The sequence below is a fragment of the Molothrus aeneus genome, chromosome 7 (genome assembly GCF_037042795.1).
Source record: "Molothrus aeneus isolate 106 chromosome 7, BPBGC_Maene_1.0, whole genome shotgun sequence".
NCBI lineage: Eukaryota > Metazoa > Chordata > Aves > Passeriformes > Icteridae > Molothrus > Molothrus aeneus.
Window position 1 is genome coordinate 14,298,530 of NC_089652.1, and position 21,188 is coordinate 14,319,717.

The window sequence follows — 21,188 nt, forward strand, 5'->3', positions numbered from 1 at the left end:
AGACAATGTCCACTAGCATTTATTTGCATCATCCCTCTTCCTGTTGTTTACGCTTCATTCCAGTTCATGCCACCTTTTCTTCCCCATTTAAATGGCCATTTTCCAATTCATCTTCACCAGTGAAATTTCTTCCTCTTGGTTTTGAAGGTACGGTCAGATAGAAAAGCATTGGTTCTCCTGTCTCCAGGAAGATGATGAAAAACCTTGCTTTACAAATTGCCAGTGCATCTGCTGTGACTGGGACCCATGTTGACTTTATTTTCCCTTGTAATCATATTGAGTGAGCTGATGGAAAAAGAAGGGCAGCAAGAGAGTATTAATAGATTCTTCTGGAATGTGATAGATATTAAGGCCTGTAACTGTGCTGCAGAAAATCACTCATTTACTTGCCTTTCAGTAAGAGTCTCTAGAAATAGAAGCATTTTACATTATTTTGTTCCTAAGGATATAAAAATATATACATTCTAATTGCACTTTGGAGAAGGAAAATTAATAAAGACAACTGCGCCATTCCCCATTAGTGGAAATGCCTGCAGTTAACCTGCCTCAAGCACTTTCAATATCACTGAATCCCTTGGGTGGGATTTTCCAAAGTGCCAGCATTAGCTCAGCCCTGCTCCCATTAAAATCAATTACTGACTTCAGCCTGGGAGTAGAGTCCAGAGAGTCCCTGTGGTGCCCTGTATGTTGGAAGAGGCTAATCTGTGTGTGTGTTGTTCCTTCCCTATTTTTACGTGCATGGCTGCACAGGTGCTCTGATACATTCATGAGGGGCAGGGTTTGCCTCAGAGGACTTGAAAAGGAACCAGAAAAGTAACTGTGCAGAATAAAGAGTAATGGAGGGTAGCAGAGATCATGGAGGCAAGAGGAGCTTCACATAAGATGAAATTTCATCAAGTGTGTACTGAAGTCAGCTAATTGCAGCCCCTATGCCCCAATTCATAGAGAAAAATCTTCCAGAACACGTTTTCAATATGATTTCACACAGTATATTTTCTGTCTATGGAATCCAATTGTCATGGGCAGTCATCAAGGCAAAGAGTTTAGTAGAATTAAAAAAGGGATTTAAGAAGCTTTGTGAGCAAAGACAACATTTGCAGCTGTATGCACCAGATTACAACAATGCAGGGGACAAACAAGCTTCCTGCTTCAGCAGCATAAGCTGATTGCTTTGAGGGTCGAGAAGAAATGTTTTTTTGGCATGTGTTAGCCATGCTGATTTATTGAGATGTGTGATGGGGTGTTCTTCATTAAAAGGACTGATAATGATAATGAATGCTAAAGATAGATTACTTGCTAGTCTGCAATGCTGACATTTCCATGAAAAGAGTATCAATAGTAAGTCTGAAGTCTCCTCCCAAGCAAGGGACTGATTTGGCATTGATGAGAGCAGGATTCAGACCTTGGCTATGAACAAGGTTTCCTTTCTGGCTCTAAGGAAGTAGCTAATTCTCTCATTACCTGAGAAAGACAATGAATGCTTCTCTGGTTCTTAGAGGTGGAATGAAGGGAAAGTGCATAAAGAAAAGAGTGGTTATATTTTCATCCACAGACATTCTATGCTTTGGATTCAGAGCTGTCATCCCACTGTAATTCAGGAGTACTTCAGCTGGAATTAGCCAAGATTTTTTCTTATTTACACTGATTAAATGAGTCCAGAAAATGGTATTTTCATTCCAGTGTTTGTGTTGGTGCTCCTCTGAACCTTTTCCTCCCTGCAAATAGCAGCAGCCTTCCCACCAAACAGTAGCCCTGAGGAAGCTTAGTGGCCTTAACCTAGAACATGAGGAGTTTCTACAATGTATTATGTATCTGGGGTTTCAAGCTGGCTGGCTTGAAACCCCAGAAGCTCCTGTCCAAGTCTGCATTCCTATTACAGAGTACTGCTGTCATCATACCAGTTGCTGCAATGTCAGAACCCCTTCAAGACATCCTTGTTTATGAACAGTAGATAAGATCTGAGAGAAGACATTTTTAAGGTAAGTCTGGATGAACTGAATTATTGATGTTAATGGCTATGGGTGCTATACCTGTTACTAAGAAATACTGTAATACTTTGTCAGAATTCCCATTTGGAAATGCCATTATAGCTAGGGGAGCAGCAATAGATACAGTATAGATTGAGCAAGCTATTGATGAACAGGAAAGGCTATTTAAGGATTTTGTGCCTTGAGCCTGGTAGCTGGCAAAAGAAATTCATAAAGAAGCAGGTGAAAAGAGTCAGACTGCTCTTCTCCTTGCTAGAGCTGGCAGGCACCACGGGTGCTCAAGGTTCCATGATGCATGGACATTTAGATGTACCTGTACATGCACACACATATAGTTTTGATTGACAGTCTAGGTCAGATCTGGCAGATCTTCACCAAAATATGAAATTTCTACTGCACAAGCCATTGAGTTTTCTTAGGTCCAACAGAGCAATCAAGATGAGAGTTTTTTTGTTAATTTTGAACTCTCATATTTCCAGCCCTTGCTTGGTGTGTCCTTCATGGAAATTCTCCCAACTGTCTAATGATCCAGAAGCCTATGTAACCTTTGCTTATTTATGTTTTCTTATTCAGGATTATTTAAATACATAAAATTAAACCTTTGAAGGATTCAAAATTAAGCTCAGCTGCAAACAGTGCTTAGCTATAAGTAAAATTGAGATTGATAGGCAGCATTTGGGAGAAGAAAGGGTCAGTAGCCACGGAATTATTGCCCTGATTTAAAAAATGATCAATTTTATCCTTTTTTATCTCAATACAGATATACATTTAAACCAACCTTTTAACCTTCTCAAAAGGTTTCACTTATTTTTTTAATTCATTACCTGTTAATTTCATTGGCAGATGTATGACAAAATTTCCTGTACTGCTTTGAACACCTTACCCAACATCTGCTGCAGGTATGCATTCCTTCCTTGGCCTGGGGGATGATTTTACATTAGTAACTTAGGTCTGTAGTTGGATAGTGGTTCTATAGGATGCTCACAGATCCAATCTGGTTCTCAAGCTTCAAATGGTCTAGCTCTGACCTCTACCTTGCATTAAATCAACTCTGCTGTCTATTGTCTGCTCAGGCTCAGGGACTACTTAGCAAGTTTGATATAAGGGAATAATATTTCCACATGCCAAAAGCAGAGTTTGCAGTAGTCTGCAGCCTCCTTTTCCTTTTGAGAGAATTTCATAGCTGAGGGTATGAAGGTTTGCACACTCCATGGCCGTGCAGTTCCTGAGCTGCAGTGGTGCAGAACATGAGTTTTGGCAGCGCTTCTGTTCTGGGTCAGCTGCCACAGAGCTGCCATAAGGAACCTGGCCATGGCACGCCCAAGCTGCTCCTTGCATTGCCCATGCACTCCCCGTGCTTCCTCTGGCCATCTCAAACCTGCTTCTGGGGGAGGTGTTGTCATTCTAATCCCTTCAGGGTCACGAAGGATCAGTAGGAAAGTGTGGTGGGATTAATACAAACTCCAGACAAAGTTTAACCTGCTGATAACATCAGATACATAGGCTCTGCCAGCTCACTCTCACTGCTGATATGCAGCAAGTGCAGAACAGCACTGAAAACGTACCACTTTTATTAAATAATGTGATCCCAGACACCTCTTAATTGTGGAACTTCACACACCATGAAGCAATGCATCAGTAGCAGTCTAGAATTTGGAACAGTTGGATTAAAAATATTTTATTTGCAATTCCAGGTGACTACTGTAGTCTCTTGGTGATGAACACATGTATTTTTATTCCATATTGATAATTTATATATTTCTGCATCCATAACTTTGATCTTAACTTGTCTGGGATGTTGTTAATTCGCAACATTTTATTATGTTGTCCAGAATTTTTAAGTGGTTACTTGTTAAGGTGAATTTATATAGCAAAGATTTTAGATGTTAGAATTAAATGGGTGAACTTTCTTTTTTCAAATTACTTATTTGTATGTACACATGAAAATAATTTTCTCCATGTACTAGCTTGTATTTTAAACAGATCTTCATGTGGCTGTTGACCTAGCTTGTAATCTCATTGTTAGTACTTACAGTAGTAGAACAACAAGCGTCATTTTGCATAATTGCTCACATTTATGGAAAATACTGTACTTTGACTGAAGTTTTGTGCCTGTCAAATACTGACAGATAAAGGCTGATGTAAAACACGCCTGTGCCCTGTCACAACAGACAGCTGTGGTAGCACAGGGGAGAAGCGCGTTCCCGGAGGAAGGCAGAGTGCATATCGCCTCTCCTGCGCTGTAGCTTGGAGCCCCAAGGCAATAAACTGTATTTAAGCGAACCTCCCCTCCTACAGCACTACCTGCAGTAGCAAGCAATGCGTTTATCCCATTTTGTAACTAATTTTAAAAATGGTGATTTTTATCATGGAGAAGCTGTGGTAGGATGAGAAACGGAGGCAAACTCTCCGCCGGGCCAGAGCGTAGCCGAGGCGGCGCGGTCCGCGGCTGGCCCAGGGTCAGCGGGACACAAGACCGAGGATTTCGGTAGGATTTGGTAATTTGCTGACAACAGAGACCTTCGGTGATCGGAACAGGGAACGTCCCGCAGCTCCTTTACCTGCGGACGGAACCGCAGCCCCAAGCTGCCCGGAGCGCGGGCAGCGCCCGCCCAGAGCGCGCCGGCCACCGCCCAGCGCGGGCCGACCCGCTCAGCGGGCAATGGCACCGCAGGGATCGACCGGCACCGCAGGGATCGATGGGCCCCGTGGGGATCGGCTCCGCGAGGATCGATCGGCTCCACGCGCGCCAGCCGCCCCTCGCGCGCCCAACGGCCCCCCGCGTGCCCAACCGTCCCCCGCGCGCCCAACGGCCGCTCGCGCGCCCAACCGTCCCCCGCGTGCCCAACGGCCGCTCGCGCGCCCAACGGCCGCCCCGGCGCTGCGGGTCCGTCGCCGCCCCCCGTGGCTGGCGCCGGTCCCGGCAGGGCGGGGCGAGGCGCGGCCCGCGCGCCGGAAGTGAGCGGCGGGGGGAGCCTGGAGCGGTGGCGGTGCTGGGGCGGCAGCGGCGTGCGGGGAGCGGCGTCTCCGCTGCTGGGCAGGGACGCGCCAGGGCCGCCGGGCGGAGGCGGTTCCGCGCTCGACGGAAACAAGGAACGGGAAAGGAAGGGAGCGGCGAAAGGAACCGGTATCGGCGGCCACCATTAGTGGAGGCAGGAGGAGCAGCAGCAGCCGCCGCCGAGGGGGTCTGCAGGCGGAGCGGACCCGGGTGCCGCCGCCGGCAGGGAGCAGGAGCGAACCAGGCGCCTCGCCCCTCTGTTCTGTGGGGCGTCGCCGCTGCCCGCCGGGGCTCCCCCGGAGTCGGGGCGAGGTAAGTGGCGGAGACGCCTTCGTTTCGCTCTTTTCTGAGGGGCGGCGGTGGCAGAGCCGACGGGCGGCGTTTCCTGCCGCGTCCCCTCGGCCCCCGAGCCACCACCGGGACTGGGCGGGAGCACCGGAGCGAAGGGTGCGGGAGGGGCGCGCGTTTACCGGCCCGCGCCTGTGCCCTGCGCCCCTCCATACCCCCGGCACCATCGGGTGTGTTTTTCTAGAGAGGCTCTGATGACTGGTGGAGGATTCTGGTATGTGTGTGCCCCCCGGGTTTTCCCCGAATGAGGCATGCCTCGGGAGAGGCTGGGAAGTCAGCCGGGGATGCGCGAGGGATGTAGTGTGTGGCATCCAGACAATGTCAGCTTGGGTGAGTCTCCGCCCTGTGCAGCCGCAGGCAGTCGGGTCTCCAGCGCAGGCATCGCCGAGGCGCGCGCTGCCACCCGCGGAACAAAACGCGCAAATCCTCGTTCCTGCTGCAAGAAGGAATGGTGGGTTAAAAACCCAACACCAAACCTGAAATCTGTTAAGCTTTTTAGCCATACGACCTACAGAAGGCAGACTGGTTTGCAAAGAGCCTCACAAGCAAGCTTGATGCCTGCGTTGGTTTTAATGAAACTGGGAGTGTGGTATATTATTTTTTCTGCATGGGGAAAATCATTGATGGTGGAAGGGAAAGGAGGAGTGTCTATATACACGAGTGTCACATGACCTTGTAAAATTCATATGGCTATACTTATTTTTCTCCTGCACTAATGCTGGTTATCTTAAGAAGTCACTGACTTACCTGTTCATTTTGGAAGATTTTGTTTCTTTTGGATTATCTTGTAGGGCAGAAAACAATCGCCTGCGCGTTTGAACACTGGATTTTGTAATTTTTACTAGTTCTTGATATTTTTACTGGGCTATAGGTGTTTAGGAGGAGATGAACAGCAGTCTGTGTAGTACAATTTATTTTTTACTGGTGGATTACAGGTACGCTCCATTTGGCTAGTATCTTTATATTACCATTCATGTGATGGGTGGATGTTTTGTGAGACTGTAGAATCACACCCACTCCGTTTTGAGCAAATTGTCTCTTTTTGTCTGTTCCGCCTAGTGGTCTTCAGACATGGATACATTAGCTTGTTAAATACCTTAGAGAAGAAGAATCAATTGCTTAATTCTAGATGTTTATTGAAACAATATGTCTAGAACAACAAATCTTCCAGTTTTATTGTCTTTAATCAGCTTTTCTCTGCTGAGAAGTATCCTGTTATAACAGAGGAATGGTAAAATTACTTGATAAATCATCTTGAAGAACAAAAGTCTTGGTCATAATCTAGGGAATACTTTCCACATAAGATCTATAAAGATCTGAACATATCCATACTTAGTACAGTGATATCATTCTTGGTGGGTGTGGTGGATAGTGGAACACAGAACTGGTTTTCTGCACCTAAGTTGGTATGTGATTTTTCGTATCACTGGATGATACTCGAAGTACCGTACAGAAATCCGTGTTACAGAAGATTTTTGTTTTCGTACACCAGAAAGGTAAGTGGCACCAAGGAATTTATTTATTGCCCTTGTACAGTTTTCATTTTCAGATAGATATTTCCTTAAAATGGCTTAATTTTTATGCTCAGATGATGTGCAATGAGGCATCCTTCTACCACTGATTCTCTGACTCAGCATGTGGTGACAGCGAGAAAAGTATTAGTAAGAGATAAACCACAGTTAAGGAAAGCAATGCAGTGTACTGGCTATTAATTTCTTGAAAGGGTACAAAAAATAATGTGAAAGAGAACACTGACAAGTGTTATATAATCTTCAATCTGCCTTCCTTGCATAGTATCTTGAGACTACTGCCTTCAGGTTTGAATTTAAAGTAGTTTTTTTACAATGGAGTAGTGTATTGACATAAACTGTTTGCAGCTTTCTGTGTGTTGGAGTCTGTTCCTTTCTTAGTGAAGTAAGCCTGGGTACAGAGAACACCTGTTGGTTTGAAGTATTGTGTGGAACTGCTGCGATGCCCTTCGTAGGTAATGGTTCTCTGGGGCTGGTTTTAAGAGGCATTGTTTTTCAAAAGGATCTCTCAGAGTTCTGGCTATCGGAATATATGAGTATTGCCTTGTTTCCCCCAAACCACGAATCTTCTTTAGCAGTTGCTTCTTTATTTGAATTTGGTCCTTTGTCTATTCCTTCAGCATTAAGGTTTCCGATAGAATCAACTGGCTTTTCTAGCTAGAAACAGTTAATTCTTTGTGCTTTAAATTGTAGATCTTTATCCTGCATTAGTCTCATCTTTACTGGCCATACTTGCCTTCCTTCTTCAAATGCTTTTCAGCCGCTGGAGAGGGAAGTAAAAACCTATCAAACTGGGACAGAGTTAAATCTGAGTGACTAAGCCAGTTAGGTAAATACTAGGAAGAATGGTAATGAAGATTGCAGCCATTAAGTAATTTACATCACCTTCTTAATAGAAAAGGACTTCAAATCACTTGTGCTACAAATGAAGCCAAAGGTTGCAAAATAATCACACTCTGCCTTTTCTGTTATGTTAAACAATAGTTTTATTATGGAATTTTCAGGTAGAACTGAAATAATGTACTTCACAACTTTCCATTAATATCTGTTCACACTGAGGATCCTCCTGATTAAATCTAGAATTTGTTACAAACACTTACCAAAGCCAGAAATGCCCAATTTCTATTTCTGACCCCAACAATAAGCCATTTTGCCATGTTTCACACTCTTTCTCTGCAATTGCTGGAAGAAAATGTGTTGGTTTACGGCAGAATCAGGCAATGTCAGATAAACAAGCCTTATAAAAAGATGCAATCCAGATCTGTTTTATTGCTATGAGTTAATAATACATTGAAATGACACCACACTGCTGAGTAGTCAGGTTTTACCTGTTTTTATGTGGAGTGTTAATTTTGTTTCAAAAAATGTAATTTATGAAACAAAAGTTGACATATTGAGTAAGTCCTCTTAAGAATTCAAAAAATACCTTGGATAATTGGCAGTCACAGACTTTGAGTGAGCACACGCACAGAATGTTTTCTACCTTTAGGAATGTCTACTGGGTTAGGTAATGCCAGTAAGGAAACTTGCACTATAATTGCCCTTTATACTTGTTCTTCAGATAAGAAAGGGATTTAAATTTCTCTTGTTAATCTCCCAAGTGTTATCATCACTTTAAGAAAGTGTCCATTGAAAATGGTATATTAGTTTTTATATGTTAATACTAGAAATTAGAAATAATTACCCAATTAAACAAATGAGTCCCTGTGAGAAAGAACTGAAATTCAATAATGATAGAGGTTCCTTCTAATCCTTCATATAGAAAAATTGTATAAAGACTAAGAAAAGTATCTGTAGAATATTTGTATGCTACTTGATCCAGATATATTGACTGATATTTTCTGACATTTTAGTGAATTAAAATCACTTCTCTGCTTTGTTCCAAGTAGGACTTTTAGTTATTTTCTATGTCCAGCTTTAGCAGAAGTGTTTCGTGTAAGATGTTAAATAGATTGTTTGTTGAACTTGTTGTTTAAAATCCATCTGTTAGTGAAGAGCTCTTGAAATGTCTTGGCCTGCAGGCTACCTCTGTACTTGTATTGTACGGAGGAGGATGATGTACATAAGGATTTGAAATTGTCCTGATGTTAAATATTAGGAAAATAATTTGTTGCCATCCTATATCTTAATTAGTTGGATTTTAGGGGGTGTGGGGGAGGGAGGCCTGCAGGTGGGGAAGGAATTCAAGGGATGGTACAAAAATAGTCACAGAACATAATTTTTACCCCATTACTGAATTTCTAGTCTCAAAAATCCATCAAAATAATTTTAACAAATGTTATTAAAAAGGTGGTTGAATCTTCCTTGCCTCTGGTCTTTTCAAGACACCAGTGTGTAAGGTGAAAATTCTTATACGGAAATATTACAGGGAGTCTGGTGAGGGAATTACTATCCACAGTAGTAAAACTGTTTTATTTACTTAAGTAAATATTATAGTGATCAAGAACTCAGGTTGCTGGTAAAATTGCACTGATCTTGCATAGCATAAATGGTAAACTGCATGTAGATTGTTCTTACCTTCTGTGAAAATTATCTGAATTATCATCCCTTATTGCAATGTTATCATTGTGTTGTTCTAATTATTGTATTTGACATCTGCTGAAATGGTCATGTACGGTGTGAGGGTACTGTCAAGTGTTTAGAATGCCAAGTTGTGTTCATATACAAACACCTCACTCTTTTCCACTCTTTATTACAACAGAATAGCTGATTTCTAGCAGATCAGGATTAGAAAGAAATAGGAGCAAGAGGTGACATCACTTTCCAGTTTTGTGACTGCTAAGTTTTATTACTTGCGTCAGGATTGGACTTTCATGTTGAAAAGTCTTGGTGAAGTATAGAACCTGATCATTTTCTCAAATGTAGATCTGATATGAAAAGCATGCTGTCTAAAACACACATATGGAAAAGGGCTGGAGGGAAGCTCATTGGCATCCTTTATCCTCTCTGAAAACTTCACCTTTCAGAAAGTTTCAGGAGCAGTTGTTGGGGGACTGGCAGAAACCTTTGTTCATATGACAGTGAGAGCTGAAGTCCACTGCCTACTGCTGGCACAGGGTGCTTGGCTGCTGCCAGTGCTGTGATTGTCTCATTGTCCTTCCCTTTTCCCAGAGACTTAGCAGCAGTTCACTGAGTTGGTAGGACTTGTGGTATTCCTGGTGTCTTTTTGTCCTGGTTAAAGTAAATTTTAAAAGAGTGAAACTGTGATGTGCTTACAGTTAACATGTGCAGTAAGTTACTCGTAGTTACTTTAATCATTGCCTTCTTGGCTCTTCAGTAGGAAGCAACAGTTTACTCCCAAAGCTCCAAGTAGAGCTTGTTGCTCGATACATGGGTTGATTTCATCTCAATGCAAATTCTGTTGTTATGTTCCCACTTTTCTGCTTTAAGAACAGCCATCTGTAGCACAGAAAAGGTAGTTTATTCTGTCATCATGGTCTTAGTGTGTGAACTTGGTTATAGATGCCTGGTAAAATTGCTCCCCCATTTAAAGCTATTGTTGAGCTAGTAGTGTCTTCTGCTATTGAGCAGTTGACTTGTGAAAAAGTGACTTGTGAAAAATTCTGCTGATTATTTGAGGAAGTACTGTAAACTTGTCAAGGATTATTCTGCACAAACTTACACTTCATTTTCTGAAATCCAGTTGGTCATGCTAAAAGGAAAAATGTTTTTGGAAGTGTCCAAAAGACTTAATTGTGAACCTTCCTTAAACTGTAATTGGCAAATGTCCATTGCCTGCTTGTAAAATTGTATTTTAAAGGCTGTATCATTGAATAGTGTTAGAAGTGCAAATAATGAGTATGTATCAAGCATTGATGATAAAATAGTCCCATCTCAAATGGTTGAATTCTTGCTCTGATATCCTCTTTACAGTTAAATCCTTTCAATATATGTAATTAAATTGCCTGCTAAGTGCAACAGTAAATGTTGAATAAATCATTGCATAATGTGAAAAATGCTAACTTTACAACATAGAATTCATAATATGGCTTTTTTTGTGTATGTAGAATTTTATTCTTCTTGCAATTTAGACATTATGCTAAGATGGTTTTGCTCAATTGTATTGTTTCAATCAGTGATGAAAAAAGCCTAATGCTTTTTTGATGTCTGGATTTCTTTTAAATTGTTCCATTGATTGTTATGGTAAAATATTCTCTCTAAAATGCTGATTTGATTGGTTTAATCACTGGGAAAGTATATTGAAACTATGTTTGACAGATTTTTCTCTCTGTCAAAGGTCCTGTAGATTTGGAGAGGTATTCTTATGTTTATCTGTGAAGTTGCTGAATTGATCCTTGTGGTACAGCAGTATTGAAAAGATGTGATGTCGTTACAGGCTTGGAGTTGCTGTAGAAGCTAGCATTAGCCAAACAAATGTGCAGGTTCTTTGAAAGAAATAAAGTTCCCCATGTGCTGTATATATACTTGTTCAGGTCATTAATCTCTGTACAGATGCATTTACTAAGCCTGGAATAGTCCCTGTTTTCATCTCTGACACAGCTGGCCCAGTCTCAAGAACTGTATGTGTCACTCAGTGGGCTTTTTTTTCCTTTCTTGTAGGTCCCTTAAAGAGATGGTATTAGTAAGAGGAGAAGAGCAGTGGAGCCCAGAGACCTTTTTCCCTCCTTACACTTTTCTTGACAGAATTATCCTTCAGTAGCTTTAGAGATCACTAACCTATTGTGCATTAAAAATACTCATAAAAAAACAGAGACGGGCAATATTAAATCCATGTACATTCTGTGATCCAGTTAATAGCATAATCCACAGCGTGCCAAAATGATAAAATTGAAGAGGTGATGTGTTGGGAGCTGCTGAAAGAAGAGAAGCTACACCCTTCTATACATCTTCCTAGATCCTGATTATATATTGTTTTGCAGAATTCTGGGTTATTTTACTTCTGGGATGTAAAGTAATTTTTTAAAAATAAGGAAAAACACGTTTCCAGGTTGCTCTTTGCATCTTACGAATATGAAAAGGCATCTGTCAAGGCTTTCAGAATTTGTTGTAGGAAATACTTTGCCTCATGATTTTGTAAATTTCATTTTCATATCTAGATGACTAATGTTATCTATACTTATTAAGATGAGCTGCTTTACAAAACTGGGATGGGTTCTAGCTCAGTATTGAAAATAGCAAGTTTTCAGCATGCTTTCAAGCGTCTTAGGAACAAGACTGATTTTTGCAGCCTGATGATGATCTTCCAGAGGTGAAATTGGCATGGGAAGCTTATTAGCTTTGCAGAAATACTCTGCTTGCATACTAATTGTCTTAATTTTAATCCCATGGGATTTTTTTCTACTTTTGTCTGAGCTCATTGCTTGTTACTCTTTTATAATTTAGAACAAGAAGTATTGAATTAGGTAAGAAGAGAAGTACTCTAACAAATGTGAAACCGTTTCATTATGACTATGACAGTGTTCCCTCAGGTTTTCTCATATTGTTGCCAGAGAGTACATAAAGATAAGATCTGAAGTTCTTAAACTGTGTTAACTTTGAGAATCTGTGTCTACAAGAACATTGTAATAAATGCAGTATCTACTCTAGATTCCTGCAGAAGCAAGGACAGTGTTTGCTGCCCAGGAAGATTTCTCCCAGTTGATTTGTGGGAGGTACAATACTTGTGGATTGTGTCTGGACTTTAAGCCTCAGTCTTTGGTATTGCACTGTTGGCTGTTCCTCAGCAGTTTCTCACTCATGTATGGTTCTTGATTTCATCCTGACTTGCCTGGCTCATGCCTGTGTAGTGATGAGGCATCTTGCATAGGATTTTTGATTCTATGCCAGAGGCCAAGCATTCCAAGCTGTCTTTATTTATAGAATCGTTTAGGTTGGAAAAGACCTTTAAGATCAAGTCCAGCCAATAAGTTAGTACTGCCAAGTCCACCACTAAACTATGCTTGAGTTGATTTTGTATATGTAAAGATCACTGGAGACTAGATGTAAGAAAAACACACACAAAATCCCCAAACATGCTAAACACCTACTTGTCCTTACGTTACTAATTTTGTTTCTTGCTCTGCTCCTTGCTGGAAGGATCACTGTGAACTTGTTTCGCCACTTAAAATCGAGTTAATCATTGTTAGAATTTGTTTCAATACACCAAGGCAAGTTTGGATTTCCAAGGTGTCAGTAATCATTCTCCTTCAGAGGTGACTAAAGACTTAGTGGTTTATAGTGCATTTAAAAAAATCTCCCCATCGTGAAAAATCTCATTAGGTTGTTCTAAGCCTTTAAGTAAAAATGCCATACAAATCTCTGTTCTCAAAGGAAGTTGTCACTTAGATCTTTAATGCATGACTCAAGAGCATGACCTTTTACTTGAACATGTAAAGCTGAGTGGCTTTGACAGAAACATGGGTGGTTGCACGCTGTGTTCCTGGTGAAGCATTCTGCAAGTTGTGTGTATCAGTGCACCTTCCTGGTACTCTGGAGTTTAGTCAGTAGCATTTGTGTCTTCTAATAGATAGTTCTTCTGTCTATTAAATGGAGGCATTTCATTTAGGGGTGGAGGAGGGAAGTCAGTAGTTTTCAGTCACTAGTAACCTTCCAAAGCAATAATACTGGCTGAAACTTTATCCATCCCTGAGCATGTCACAGGTCAGGAGAACAGTTCTACTGAAGCTGGGTAAGAGAAGATCACTTTTTCTTTCACCTCTACTCTGTTGTGTCTATTAATAAGTAACTTAGTGGCATGATCTGTTCTCTGGAACTGAATGGCTGTTAGGTTGATGTGACTCCCACAAATAAATTATTGCCTATTGTAGAACGAAAGAATTATGAAGAAATGTTTAGTTCTGGATTAGAGACCTCTGAGATACTTTCTAAGAAGCACAGCAAAATTGAGAAGTCTCATTTTCAGCAATTGCATGGAAGGAGAAGGGTCCCATAGAAAAGTGAGAGTGTTTTTTCGTTTCTGGCAGCTTGCAGAGCAGAAAATAGAAACAGGGAAATGAGTGAAATTTTCAAGAGGAACCACCTAGCCACATCACAGTTGTTAAAATGAGACATATACTGTCTTTATGAAGAATGCTCTGTCAACAGCTATTCAGTTGATAGTGCAGCATTCAGCTTAACCTTTTGTGCTTCCTATCCCAGGTAGTGAAAATCAGAGATGTTCTAGTTGAAAATAAAAGAGAAAGCAAACCTCCAAAAGCACTGTCCTTGTAATTAGTGTAATTAGAATGAAACTTTCTATTTTGATACCGTTTATATCTGTTCAGCTTGAATGTGCATAAAAACTTCAGAAAGTTCTCAAAACCAACAAGTTAAAAAAAAATCCTTGAGATTAGTTATTACTACAGTATAATGAATCTTAGATTAACTTTTATCAGCTGGAATGGAATATTTCTGGAATGACTGGCCTGTATTCTGAAGTTGAAAGTCCAGCACAGAGTAAACAAAGTATTTTCAGACTATGCACTTTCAACGTCAGTGATGTTTCATTTTTGAACTTTAATGAATTGGGTGCCTCTCTTTTTGCAAAGAGGTGTCAATCTTCATTCTCCTGAAGGATCAGGTAGTTAATAAATTTACAGGTATCATTAGCTTTGATAGACTGTGAGGCCTGAAAGCTTAGGAAGTGATTTTATGTGCTTATTATTTTTCCAGATAATTTTAAAGTATGTTAGCCTTGTGTGGCCTTTAGATTTAAAATACACATAGTGTACAGAAAAAAACATTCACTTGATGCAAATGACTTTGATTTAATGTACATGCTGTTTTGCTATCCTTGTCACGGAAATAGTTTAAATTGAACCTATTGTTGCTTGCTTTATGGTCTAAAGACTGATCTGAGTGCACTACATAAGGCAAGTTATGGTATTATCTTTCACTTTTTAAATTATTCCTCATTATTTAGTACTTCTGATGAGTCATGTTTTCCAGTAATTGTTGTGAAGTGTATACTTTCTAATTTTGAAGATGACAATGTAAATTTTGTCCTGTATAATGTGACCATGGGCCAGCCTTGCATCTTTTACACTTTGGTGTAAAAGATGCATTAACCAGTAGAAAAATAGAACTGTATTTGCAAAACAGGAGAATGTGCTTTAAAGAAATGTCTTCCTAACCCTTTATCTAGTGTCTTTATTTTGTATATGTTAATGTAACCCCTTCTGACGTTGAATTCTACCTACATTATTTTTCTAATCCTGAAGGTACATAGTCTTCCTTTTGTTTAGAATGTATATCACCTGAAACTAGGAGACCAATTTTTTTTTTTTTTGGTGTGGTAATGCTCATTATTAACTTTCTGAGATAAGGTTAATCGGGCATGCTCTATAATACAACTCGTGAGCATTTGAGAACAACATTTCTATACACATGATTTGATGAAACATGAGAAAATGCTACAAGATATGGATGTGTCTTGTGTAGTACATTGTTCTAGTTAAAGCTGCCTAAATCCTTTTTTTTTCTATTGTAGAGTGAGTTGAAAAACAAGATAAAAGATCAGTTGTTCTCTTATGAAAGTGTAAAAACTGCAGCTGGCCTTATGTTTTCTGCATTCTTTTTGCCTTGCAGCCTGGAGTTAAATATTTGAGTTTACAACTGCGCATGCCTTCACTATATTACAAAGTACCAGTAGGAGTTGAGAAGGCAGAGCCTACTGATAGATTCAGCAGCTGCTGCTTCATTCCTAAAATTACTTCTGCCGGATTGCAATGAGCTCTTGGTATTTTAGCATGATTCAGGCAGTATTATTGATAGGAATATGGAACTAACATATATACAAAAGTAGGGCTTTTCTTATTTTTGCAGTATGACTAATTATTTAGTATCTGGATACTGTGCATCATAAATCATTGCCTTTTATTATATCTGTTTATTTCAAGACACTCATAGTGAAGTATCGAACTTTTTCGAGTATAGTAGTAACCAATGTTTGAAATGGTGGTAAGTACAATATAAAGTTGTTTTGGTTTTTTAGTAGAATTTGGAATATGTGGATGGTTAACTATTTAAAATACTATATAATTAGTTCACTTTTTGAAAAGAAAACTTAAAATTTTGCCTGACATGACTCATTATGGAGACATGTAATACTGTGATGGAATCGTCTATTAAACTGAAGAGCACTTCTCTGTGAGGTAATTGAAGGTCCAGTAAAAGACACTCTTAGTTTACTTAATATTTCTGCCATAATTTATGAAGTTCTGCTTGCATCCATAATGCAATGGGTGACATTTCCTTGGGGAGAGTAGCAGCAGTTTGGTTCTGTGTCCATCAAGAATCGTTTGTGTAGCTATGTGGAACTAGTTCGAGGCTTGTATTTCAACAGTAGCAAATAGTGATGATCTTTCTGTCATTTGATGTAAATGCAGAAGCCTGATATTGAATGGCATGCAGATAGATAACTATGCAGTTTTCATATTTTATTGCCACTGTACTGCCAATATATGTTAGAGATTGTATTTAGAAAGTATATTTGTAAATAACTGATATATTACTTTTTAAAGGTGATCAAAATAATCACTGAAATAATATCCTTGACTTTGCATTCTGTAAAAAATTGATTTGTGCCCTCTCTGTATTGCTGAGCTTTTATAGTGTCTTGAGGAGCAGGACATTATTTTAAGAGAGGAAGTTAGGTCTGCCACAGAGGAAGCATTATATTATGGATTAAATGCTGTCCTTGTCATCTTTGAAACACACTTTTTCTGCTCTCTTGTTACATTCATCTTTTTTTCCCTTCATACAGTCTTCCAGTTCTTTAGTGGAGTTGCAAACAACGAGTAGTTTTGAAAATTCTCTGTAGCTCTCTTGTCCTCTTTTTGGGAATTGATCTTGGAATGTTTGCTTCTGAAATACTTCTTGATTTGAAACTGGATAGGTAGAAAAATACTTTTTTCTGTGCCCAGTTGCTTCCTGCACTTGGGATTATGTTTGTATGCATGCACTTAGACGTTGTTGGCTAGAACTGTCCCACAGGAGATATCCTGTCCACTGAGAACTGGGCAGGATCTTTTTCTTGGTATTCCCCACCTCAAAATGCACACGGTGGGAGGTTGGATAGGATTTATGAGCTGTGTTAGTCCTGTGCTTTGTGCATATTCTCCTCAACTGGGATGAGTTCTTAGATTATGCAGAGGAATTGAAAAAGGGCTGAGAACTTGGTTTCTGTGACTTGATTGAATTTTTTAAAATAGAGTTTTTTAACTGTTAGGAATAATAGAGCTGGAAAGAGGTGCTGCTAGAATTGACCTTACTACTTACCACAAAGGCTGTGAATGATTCCGCAGATGTATTGCTCTTTTACTGGTTTCCTTCTGAGAGAAGGTTGTGACATCAGATGGCAAGTTGAGACCAGGAACAAACAAGGTCTTAGGATGCATCCCATTTGGTTTTTACAGGTATTGGTTCTTGAATGATGTTGTGGGGCACGCTCTGGCTTGTGGTTGAGCTGTTTCATTTCCAGAGCTCGTAAGTGGTTGCCCTGAATAGAAAGAGACAGTGCCATTGAAACAGTGCTGGCAGTCAGGCATGGATTCCTGGTAGGCATTCTCAGTGGCATTGCCATGGGACCACAGCCAGGCAGTTTCCTAAAGAAGCATGAGAGTCCACTGGCAGCTCTGACAGAGCAAATGCTACTTATAGCATAGTAGCACCTCATTGGTGAGTCATTCGCTGCTGATTGTTCTAGCTACTGTCCATTAAATAACGAGTTTTGGCTACTTGCTTGACTAAAATTGCCAAGTGCATGTTTGTTCATGGGCAGGCTTTCAAAGAGTGGTTATTGCACTAACTTTTCACTGGTCACAGTTATGTCAGGCTTCTGCTATACTGCTGTGTCAGAGGTTAAGATTCTAGAATTCTGTTAAACAATAAAAAGACAACAAAACACCATGATCCATACCTTTGGCTTTCTGTAAGTTTAGTAAAATATAATTATTTTTAAGATTTCCTTCAATATTATGGCGAAATTGCCCAGGTAATTGCTTCCTTATCTGTTCTATGTATCATCCTTCAAAGTGTTTTGCAAGATTTCTGTTAAATGCAGAAGAGCATTTTCAGTTGGGTGTCAAATCCAGCTGTATGAAAACAGAACTTGTTTCAGCTTCACCAGCACAATGATATCTACCTTGTGTATAAATAGTTCAGTAAAAAAAAAAGCCCAAACCAATCCTATAATCTAACTATGTCTTAAAGACTTTAGTGGGACTTAAATATCTGAGAAGTGTAGCAATGGAATATGTGCCTCTTTACTAGTGCTGTTTATGAGCAAGTGTGCAAAAAGTATATTGGTGTAAGTAAAAGGGTTTTTTCTTTTCTGACTTTCTGAACTTTTTAATACATTTGCGCTAGAAAATGATAGCAGTGAGTACTGGGAATGCATTCTTGGTCCATGCTCCAGTGTTTAGCAGTGTTTAGCATTGCAGCAACAGCACTGTGTAGAAATCATTCCCAACTTTCTTCCACTGATTTTTGGACATGTATTTCTTTTTCCTAAGAAAGTGGACTTAACTCATTTGCTTTCCTTTATTCGCAAAGGGGTGGAGAGTCTCGTGGTTGGGGGTTTTTTTGGTGGTTGTTTGTGGTCTCATGGCTTTTTTAAGACAAAGCTGTTGAGGTATTCCTTCCAGTCTTTGACTTGTAAAATTATTATTTAAATGGTATCTGCTGTCTTTGGTGTGTGTACCATTGTCCAGTCCCAAGTACACTAACCTTTCTTGACTTTGTAACACTGTCTTTCTTCTTTCTGCTATCACTTCCTCTTGCAAAGAAAAAGACCTTACTTGCTTTAAGTTAATCAGAAGATTTATGTAGAGAAACTTGGACTTTCTGACTTTGCATGTACAAGTTGCTTGAATTTTCTGCTGTGCCCTACAGGTAGTTTAGTTTTAACCTTTTTCTTATGCAGGGAAGGAGAGGTCTTCCTGCTTCACTCAGTACTAGATTATGAGAGGGGAGTGATGATGTATTCATATTTATGTGGGAGCTTTGCATCAAGAAATCTCCAGTACCATAATGAAGAGATTGGAATTAGTCATTTTTAAACTGTTTTATTAGTATCTTCCATCTTATTTTTATACAGCATGACCTGTGAACTGAACTTCTGGATGATTTCTGTGTTATTCATCACATTGTTAACTATTTTTTGTTTGGTTGTTTTTGTTATCTGTACCCTGAGGTTATTTTGGATACAGCATCTGAAATATTTTGCATAGTCATGTCAAAAAGCTTAGAGTTTTTTCCTAAGAAAAACCTACCTTTCTCTTTGTACTTTATTAAATGTTTGGGTTGTCCTTGGTCTGATTTTAAGTCTGATTTTTGTCCCACTGCAGACTGCAAAATCAATTTGGCAATTAACTTCTTGATCTTCCATTCTGCATAAATGTATATAGAGGCTACATGCACTCCGCTTTTGAGCCTAGATACCTAACTCAGATGATGTGGATGTTTTTATGTTTCATAAAATGGCTTGTGAGCATGTCACCTGTTTAAAAAACTGTTCCTTTGACTTATGTCAAGTCTGTTTAGCCACTGAGTCACAAATAAAATTATTTAGTCTCTTGTTTCCTAACACACCTACATGCTATGAAAATTCGAATATCTTGTCTGTTTCTGGTGTCTCTTATGGTCATCTATTACTTTACTTTAAAGACCCAAACATATGTTAAAGAATAAAAAGACAACAAAACAGCATGATCTATACCTTTGGCTTTCTGTAAGTTTAGTAAAATATAATTATTTTCCCTCTTTTATGCTAGACACAGCTAACTTGTCTTCTGTCAGGCTGTGGTCTGAAAAAAATCTTTTCTCATTAAAGATTTACATCTGAAGTCTAATGTGGCACAATTCCTGTCACATTACTAGAAGTCTCCCTGGAAAGCATTGAAGAAAGTGTTCTTGGATGCCAGACGTAGAGTCAGAAAGCACTGATCATGTTTTACTGAAGTTAGACTACTCATTTTAAAATTAGATTTAATTGTTTTTTAGCTTTACTGATGTGTCATACCAGTTGAAGAGCTGTTCTACCTTGCCCTAATTTTCCAGCTTTTTTAAAAGATCCTTGTTTGTTCTTACAGTTGGGAGCCAAAAGATTTTGTTAGTTTTAATTCTGTTTCTGCTACTGAATAGAAGGAGAGGGGAGATTAATGTCATGACAAATATGGCAAAAGAGCTTCATTTCTGGACCATGCTTTCTACCCATCCCTCTTCTGTATTCTAGAGTTAGTAAGGGAACTGCTTGCTGTGGTGTAAATGAACAAGACGAGATACTCTGACCTGTATGAATGCACTTCAGCATGCTTCTTGGGGAGGAAAGGGAGGAAGAAGGTGGTGATGATGACTGGAAGAGCAGTAACACCTCCTTTTTGTGATGGAGTACTGTCTCCAGTTCTGAAGGGTGAAGATGGATGAAGGCCCTCACCAATATTTTCCATTGTTCCCCTTCCGCTGGTGGAAGTAGATGTGTGGCGCTGTCAAATGCAAAATTCCTTTGCAGTCTGGACCTGGACCCTGGCATAAATTACTCATAAATAAATATACACAAGGAATTCAGCTATATGTTTTAGTCGTTATAAGCTACTTTTACTGCATAGATGTGTTGGGTTGAAGGGAGAATATGCAGAAAACTCCCTGTGGAATGAAATTTATAACTCTACAAAAATGATTTTTGATTTTCTTTTTTGGCTTTTAAACCTGTTCTGATTTGTAACAAGTTGGCCCTTCAGAGTATGCTAGGCTGTAGCTGCTATCAGCAAAACTTTATAAATCCTTTGGAAAGGTATTAGGAAGAAAGTGCCAGCAAGACTTAGACCTGAATGGGCATTTAAAGGTCTGAAGGAAGATAGAAAAATGATAAAAGCCATGAAATAATTCTTCTTTTTTAAGCTTCGTTGTAAATCCTTTCATGATGCTGCTGCTTTGATTTGATTCAGTGTGAGATAGAGATCTCAGATTCAAGCGTAAAAATTTTTTCTGCAAGAAATGAAACTATAAAAATCTTCCAGCCACTTCGCACTGTACTGTTAGCAATCGAGGAAATGAGACTGTGGCTAATGGGATGTGTGACAAACTTCTGCATCTGCATAAACTTTTTCATAGAGCAGTAGACAAACAAAACTATGAAATTATTTTCATTTTAAATATTGAGGTGGTACTGAATTAAGAGATTGTTACATGGCTTTTTAACTAATCACTGTCACTTACATTTTAAATAGCTACTCTTGCTGCTTTGTGGCTCATTTGGACTACAGCAAATTATTGCCAGATCAGTTCTTTCCTGCCAACCCTTGTCCTTATGAAGACGTGAATGTGGTCCAAATAATTAGCATTTCTAGTGTCACAAATTACATTCCTTATACAGTGTGGTCAACT

At 39.6% G+C, this 21,188-nt stretch overlaps 1 protein-coding gene across 1 annotated transcript in view; it reads left to right on the plus strand.

The window, feature by feature from the left end:
* The first annotated feature begins 4,980 nt into the window (after window positions 1-4,980).
* Window positions 4,981-21,188, plus strand: part of RAPH1 (Ras association (RalGDS/AF-6) and pleckstrin homology domains 1) — a 79,268-nt gene continuing 63,060 nt past the window's right edge. The window contains exon 1 of the mRNA XM_066553242.1: window positions 4,981-5,298. The gene's annotated coding sequence lies outside the window, so the exon portion shown is untranslated. The remainder of the gene's footprint in view (window positions 5,299-21,188) is intronic.